Source organism: Tamandua tetradactyla, chromosome 2, assembly GCF_023851605.1.
Source record: "Tamandua tetradactyla isolate mTamTet1 chromosome 2, mTamTet1.pri, whole genome shotgun sequence".
Taxonomy (NCBI): Eukaryota; Metazoa; Chordata; class Mammalia; order Pilosa; family Myrmecophagidae; genus Tamandua; species Tamandua tetradactyla.
The window spans coordinates 81,903,685-81,911,703 of record NC_135328.1 but is presented as its reverse complement, the minus strand read 5'-3'; the positions used below and the strand labels follow the sequence as shown (position 1 = coordinate 81,911,703).

Below are 8,019 nucleotides of genomic sequence, written 5' to 3'. Positions count from 1 at the left end.
ACAGGGAGTTAAACACAGAGTTGTTTAACACAGGGACAGGTAATTATGTTGGCTTTAGTTTTCGATGCTTAAACTCTTTTATCATCAAATCCCATTCTGAATACTTATACTATGCTTTTAAAGAGACAGAAAGCTGTGACCTAAAAAAAAAAGAAGCTGTGATCTACAAAGACAGAGCTTTAATTTTTTTAGATAAAAGGATCAGTTAGAAATGATGTAAATGGCTGCAGAAATGAATGATGGGTATTTATAAAATAAATTACAATGCAGTTATAGAAATATATTTTTCATATTGGCATACACTTGTGACTATGCTTTAATGTTAAGTTAAAAACATATAGAATTATAATGCACCGGTTAGCATTGTTTGACTTCCAACAATGATGTACTAGAGCTGGCCCATGTAGGTTTGAGAGAGCACAGGACTTCTGAGAGTCAAAAGTGCACATTTCTTCTCAACTCTGCATTCAGAGATTACAAGTTGGTTGCTTGAAACCGGCCATGATGGGAACACTGACATGAAGAAAATCAGCAAATGCTACACATCAGGTTTCCCTGACTATGGTGGCTTGGAATAATATACCCCAGAAAAACATGTTCTTAAACATAATCCATTTCTATGGGTGTGACCCCGTCGTAAATAGGACCTTTTGATGAGGTTACTTCAGTTAAGGTGTGGCCCAGCTGAATCAGGATGGGTCTTAATCCTATTACTGGAGTCTTTTAAAATAGAATGAAATTTAGACACACAGAGAGAAAGCCACAGGGAGAAGCTAGACGTCAACAGGATGGAGAGAAGCCAGGAGAGGCCACCATGTGCATTGCCATATGACAGAAAAACCAAAGACCAAGGATCGCTGGCGCCAGTCCCAGACTACCAGTCTTCTGGGAGAAAGCATTGCCTTGATGATGTCTTGATTTTGGACTTCTTCTAGTCTTACAACAGTGAGCTAATAAATACCCATTGTTTAAGCCAATCCATTGCTTGGTAGTTATTTTAGTAGCTAGGAAACTAAAGCACCCACCATCTCCCTCTACCAAAGCTGGTTTGCTAGTGCACTGTTGGCTTCAAGTGATGAAAAACATGACCAACAAAGGCTTGGACTATAAGGCCATTTATTGTCTACTTGAAAGACATAATTAGGTTGTCCAGCAATGGGTCAGCAACTGAAAAGTTTCAATGAAGATCAAAGGTTTTTTTTTTTCTCATAATAGATGTGCCCTTACATTTTATTATACAGAATGGGTCATATAACCAATCGTAGGTCTAAGGTAGCCTGGGAGAATCAGTATCTGGAAGCAGGAAACAGATTAGCCAAAAGTGGAACATTCATCTCCTGGAGTTTTACCTTTTTTACTGCCACAAACAACTGGGTTTAGCAGGGGGAATGGGTAACAAGTAGCAGTTTCTGCGCTGTGTGTATGTATATGCATATATGAATGTAAATATAAAAAAATAAATGCACATTTAAAAATATTTATATATACATTTAAAATATATACCACACTCATAACAGTTATATCTGGAGAGGGGAGGTAGGATTTTGTGAAGACTTTTATTCTTTTGTAATTCCCCAGTTTTTCCAGTGACCATGTACTACTGCAAATAAGATATTCATATCTTGAGAAAAATTAATTAAAATAAATATGAAATCACTTAGCATAGTGCCTGGCCTATATTATATGCTCAATAATGTAATTTGGATTTATATCTTTTGTATTAATGTACATAACTGAAAGCTTTTAACATAAAGTTATGCCTGTATCTTATGAGACTGATTCCCAAATATTTTGTGTTTTCTGTTGCTACTGTGAGTGAGAGGGAAGATTTATTGTGCAATAGAAGGAGGAGAGGCTGGAAGGAAGGTAGGGACCAGATTGTAGGGGCTCTTAATTGACAGGGGGAAACGTTTTGTTTTATCCTGTAAGCAATGAGGAGCCATTAAAAGGATTAATCAAGGGGGTAATATAATCAGAGTTATACTTTAGAAAGATCATTTCGGTTGTAGTAGACAGAATAGGGATTGAAGGAACAAAGGACCAGAGCCAGTGAGAACAATAACTGAGGCAAGGCCTTTCAGTTCTAAGAATTGATGGCAAAGCAACATAATAATTAAGCACCTGGTGTTTGAACTTTCTGGGAGAGGTTATTCAAGGGTTAAAAGGGTGTGGCTTATGTGCTGCTTAAATACCCCTGAGGATTACAATCGGCTTTTAACCCACCCCCCAGGGTCGTCTAGGTATACTCTCTCTTATGTCTGCTTTTGATTTTTTCTATTTTTGACCCTCTCCTCATTTTTTCCACTTAAAAAATGCCTTAGATGTTAATTATCTTATACAAATGTACAGAGGCTGCAGAGAAGGAGTTGTGTGAATTGTATCAGGAGGCAGGGAAGGTCTTAATTACATGTGTCTGGATTTGAAGCAGCACTGAAACAAAGAAAGGTGCTCAGTAGTATTTATAAAAAGAAGGCAGGAGATGTAAGAAAAAAAAGTAAATAGGATTTAGTGAGTCTTAGATTCTTAAGAAAGAAGAAACAAAGATTCCCTAGGCTTTTCTAATAAGTAGAGGAGTAGTTCGGGGTCCTCCAGAGCGGTGAGAAAGATAATTAAGTTTTAGACATGATGAATTCAGTATTTCCAGATATTAAAATGGCACTGTTCAAAGAGGAATTAAAAATTCAGAACCAGAGCTCAGAAGAGTTTAGACTGGAGATAAAGATTTGAAAATCATGGACCTAGAGTTTATATTTGCAGGAATAGATGAGATCTACACGGTAAAACATGAAGGCTGAGGGCAGATATTGAGAAAATACCAGGCTGAGGGGAAAGAAGGGGAAAACATTTCCCTCAGAACAGGAAAAGGTCTAAGGAGTGCAGTCTCACCTATATTGGAGAGAAATCAAGGAGAATAAAAATGTTGAAGTCAAGGGCTGTGGGATTTGGCAGCAAGGTCATTATAGACTTTGGAAGCTGTTTTGTTTGAGTGATGGGGATGGATCTAATACTATTGCAAAAAAGGATTAGTAGAAAGGAAAAAGGGAAGCGAGGTGAGTGCAGTACTTTGACAATGAAGTCAAAAGAAAGTGAGTTGGAGACTGCCTTTTTTTATAAAAGTTTTTCTTTAGTAGTAGCATGTCAGGTGCGTGAGAAACAACAGAGAATTGACCTTCCAGAAGAAAAAAAAATAGAAAATCTATAACAGTTCAGAACAGTCTTATTCATTGTGTAATTATTATCACTTTTCTGCTTGAAACTATTCATTAGCTATACTGCTTGATATACTCTTTAGTATGACCTAAAAGTGATCTGGTTTCTGCTTACTTTTCCAGCTTCATTTTCACTCTTCCCACTTCAACCAACTCCCTCCCCCAATACAGAGGTTCTTTCAGTTTTCCAAATGCCTCATACTGTTTCTAGTACTGGTGTTTGTAGCTTTCACGTCCTCCATTTCCACCGACTTGGTGAATCTATCTTCCCAGACTGAGCTAAAAATTCTCTACAAGGTCTGGGTACTAAAGGCTGACATTAACATTTCTCTTCACTGGTCCTCACAGAACCTACATTATATGTCCTGCATTTATATCACCTAGCTCCATGCTGGGAACACAGTCTCTTTAAAAAAAAAAAAAAGACTGAATGAACAAATAAATGAAAATTACACATCTTCATGTTGCACCTAGTCATAAAAAAGTGTGTAGTGTAGTACATTTGGCATTTATTCTTGCCATTCAGTATTTATTTTTTGGTTTTGTTAAAACATAAAAAAGTTTAAAATACTAGTTAAAATTTGTAAAATAAAAAAGCCATGATCTCTGGCTGTTGTAATTTTCCTTTTCATTTCTAAACATTAAAGCGGGCTATTTTTTTTTCTTTCCTAAGCTCTTTTCTTTGAAGCAATTATCCTCTTTCTGGCTCAAGTATTAGAAAGTGAGGATGGGCCACCTTTTTCAATCTAAATGACTAAATTCAACCAATTAAGGTTTCAGTGCCAAAGGAATCAAGGAGGTTTTAATCTCAATTTATATTTGCATTTAGGACCGTTGGCTCTCCCAAGGGAGAGACGGGGAAAGACTCTACATCTGGTTTCAGGTTGATTACAATCAACACAGGAAGATTTTAGAATGAAAGGCTCATTTTGTATTAACCACCTTTCTGAGGGGAGGAGATGGTGGTGAAGGTGGTGGTGATAAAATCCTTAATCAAAATCCCGCCAGTTGTTCTTCGGGGAATAGGCTTTCATAAGCCTTAGGAACAAAAGAGGATTTGGTTTTCCAATCTCCCCGAGGCGGCAGCAGATTGCGGAGCAGCTACCGGGTGAAACCGAAGTACAAATCAACAAGAGAAAGGCGTGTGTGCATGTGTGAATGACAGAGATACTGTTCCATTCCAGGCTGTGCCTTTTCTTAGAGCACCCGCTAAGTCCCCAAGGACATTTTTTTTTTTTTTTGCGAGGCACCTCGTTATGTAATGTTTAAAATGAAAAGCGCAGGGACATAACGTTCCTCCGAGGCTGTTTACAATCACAAGCAGGTGCACCATGGGGAAGGAAGAAAGGACAAAAAGCGGTTCATACGGAGGGAAATCAAGCCTATTCTGCAGAAGCAAAGCCCTGAGAATTTTCCACAGGTCCTGGTACCAAGAAATGGATCCCCAAGGGCTGCTCCGGACCCAAGCAATAGCAGTAGTTTGTTAAAAAAAAAAAAAAGGATCTGGGATCCGATTTCTCAGATTTCTATTCAGTAGGTGGGATAAGGGGGGGGAGGAGTTAACGCCTAGAAATATGCATTTCAGTCAGCTCTCCGGGGATTCTAAGGCGGCGACCCCAGGACTACGCTGAGAACCCCACGCTGGAGCGTTCAGAGGAACGTTCTCAAACTAGGAGGTGGAGAGTCTGGCTCGCGACGGCGCGCGGCCGGGAGCGCGTCGCTCCCCAGCAACGGCGCATGCGCTGGTTCGTCCTCTGGAGAAGCCGCGCTGCTTCGCGGGCCCGGCTCTTCCAATCCGAGCCCTGCGTTCTCGGAGTACGTATCCTGGAGCTGCCCGCTACGGGCTGCTGGAGGAAGGGGCGGGCCGGGGCGGAGTCCCGGAGGCCTGTGAAAGTCTTAGAAGGTCTGAGAGGTCTGCGAGAGCAAGCGAGTCTTCTCAGCCTCCGGAAGTGGCCGTTGTAAACTTCGTGTCTCTAGTACTCTATGCCCTTTGCTATTTGTCCCGCCTTCCCGCGTCCTAGAGTCCGTCGGGTTCTAACAGTTTTTCCCCTTACCCCCGCGGCGTGTCTGGGCCTCCTTCTTCCCTTGCGAATGGAAGCTGCCCTTGGGGTCTGGGGTGTGCGGTCTGGACCTCAGGAGATCGCTGAGGTAACCGTGGAGTGTGGGTGCGGGCTTCGAGAGAAACGGTGTGGCAGGGCTGCAGTGAAGATTATGGGGGCACCGAGTTATTTTGGGCTGCCTTGGGGCGGTTCGTGTCACCGTGGGGATATGTCTGCAGCTCCTTGAGCTGCTCTCCGAACCCCTTGGAGGAAGATCGCCCAGGGGCATCCTAGGCAGAGACGGCTGCCGTAGTACCCAGAGGGTTGGCTAGGGACCAGAGACTTGAACTTGGAGTTCCTTGGGTTTACACCCCCGACTTCGGGGCTCTTTAACTCCGGAGAATCAGCAGCCCCTTGAGAGCAAGGATCACGTCTGCCCTCCGCTCCCCACCTTTTTAAAAATTCCAGCCACAACCTAGACAATATATAAATGTTTGATGAACTAAAGGATGAGCTGTATTAGGCTGTTCTGTAGTTCCTTCTGCCTTACCCTGTAGTAAACTCTTAAGAGATTTAGAGAAGTCGGCTGTTAGTTTTTCCGAGGCTGTAATGTTTTGAGCGATTTTTATTCCCCTGAGATATTTATCCTAGGCAAATCCATAATTCATTCGTTTTAAGAGGATCTCATGATATTGCTTAAGTTTGCTTGAACAGCTATTTCGGTTGCTGTTAAACCCGTTCAAGTACATTACATATGGGTGTTATATAGTTGTCATAACCTTGGAGAAAAAGAACCTACTATTTTGCCACTCGTTTTATTTAGCAGTTTGTGCCTAGTAATAATAAAAACAATGATAGAGCAACATGGTATCCCATGAAATACGAAGGAAATAAAGGCAGTGTAACCTACAAAGAAGAAAGATAACGGGATTAACGAGGAGCTTTCTGTTTTAATACTGGTCCAGCTGTTTATTAGCTTTGAGCCTTCAGGCAAATCACCTAACCTCCTCAGGCCTTAAGTTCCTTATCTATCACATAGGAAGATGGAGCTGGTCTCTAAATTCCCATTTCATTCTAAAATTCTAAGATTGTTTCAGCCCCTTTATTTATCTTGTTTTAATGAAAGGTCCAGTTACCACTTTAAAGGTGAAATATATTGTATAACACTGCTGTTGTGAAAACTGGATGGATTTAGGAGTCAGCCAGATGTGGGTTTGAATTCTGACCTCACCACGGAATAGCTTTATGCAAGTTACCCACCCTCTCTGAGCCTCATTTTCTCTTCTGTTAAATGTGCGTAATAATCTCAGAGGGTTATTGGGAGGATTAAATGAAGTCATGTAGGTTTAGCCCAGTGTCTGGCATGGTGCCTTTCTTTTTGATCTGTGCAGACACACTGAGAGATAAGTACATTCTGGATGACCTACAGAGTGACCTAGATGTGTGTGAAGTCATGAGTTTGGATGAGGTGTCTGACTAGGTGGTAGAAAAACTTTGTAAGAGTGATGGCTCTGATATTTGAAGTACAGCTGTCCTTGGCCTCAAATTGGACTATTATCTATTTGTTTAAAAACTTTTAAGTTGAAGAATGATATAACATCCCATTGGCTGTTTTTGTAGGAATGGTGAGAATGGCCCAACTCCACTACCAAGAGAAGATTGATTTATTAATACCTTAACACAAAAACCTGCTTTAATCTTTGCCTGCATTCATTTCTGCTATGTGGTGGCCTCGTTTTATAGCCTAGCCATTTGGATTGAGAATCCATAGTAGGTTAGAGTCGTTATTTCTTGAGAAGACTGTCTTGTAGTTAGTTTGGATGTGGCGAAAAATGATCAGTTTGAGAAATCTGCACCAAGAACAGAAGTGCTGCCCTAATAATCATGGTCTCACATGCTTCTTGGGTGGGGGTGAGCAAGCCATGTCCTGAAGGCCCAAAAGCAGGGGTAATGGTGTTTAACAAGTTACTGAATATCTGCAATTCCCAGTTTTCTCATGTATTAACTGATATTAACTGTATTGTTCTCTTGGGGTTGTATAGAGTTGAATGAGATAATCTATAGAAAGTTCTTAGCACAATATCTGGAGAAGGAATTTTTTTTGTCACAAATTGGAATAAAGATGGCAGGAGTGGCTTTTTCGCATCAATAATGATAAATATTTTCAAATGAAGAGCAGTATTTAAAATTTTACACAGGTATTGAAGAAGAAGAGAATGGCTGGCAATGATCACATATTCTGAGTTTTAATTACTTATATAGGTTAGCCAAATTGTTGTTTCTTTTAACCTTGTGGAGGTTCAAAAGGAAGTTTCCAGTAAATTTAGGAGCAAGTATTAGGTGGAGTAGAACAGTTCTTTAACTTAGCTTCCTATTCCATCGACATTTTCCTTACTGCTCCTTGCTGCTTTACTTTCCTCAGCATTCCTTCTTTTCTTTTTACTGTGGTGGAGAAAAGGGAGGAGATTTTATCACAGCTTTTCTGCCATTTTTAGTAGTATGGAAATTCTGTCACAGTTAAATTGAATCACAGACCTAAGTTTAACCCTTGAATGATTTATTCTTCCTGTAACATACAGGTAGCCCTCGTACCCTAGTGTCTTCACTGTCTTCAGTATCCTTCAGTGAAGGAAAGAGAATCAAAATTAGCTGGAGACTTTAGGTAGGATTAAAAAAAAAACTCTTTTCCTTGTAGAATAAAACACAGATGCAGAAAATCACACAAAAGAAATCTATGACTTAAAGAATCATTAGAAAGTAAGCACCCTTGT

At 40.4% G+C, this 8,019-nt stretch overlaps 1 protein-coding gene across 15 annotated transcripts in view; it reads left to right on the top strand.

Annotated features, from left to right (window-relative positions):
* Window positions 1-4,914: 4,914 nt before the first annotated feature.
* The window catches only part of CCDC171 (coiled-coil domain containing 171), a 576,357-nt gene continuing 573,252 nt past the window's right edge, over window positions 4,915-8,019 (top strand). For 8 of the 15 annotated variants that reach the window (XM_077148124.1, XM_077148125.1, XM_077148116.1 and 5 more), the window contains exon 1: window positions 5,036-5,357. The gene's annotated coding sequence lies outside the window, so the exon portion shown is untranslated. The other 7 variants (XM_077148129.1, XM_077148126.1, XM_077148122.1 and 4 more) reach the window with 5 other exon arrangements.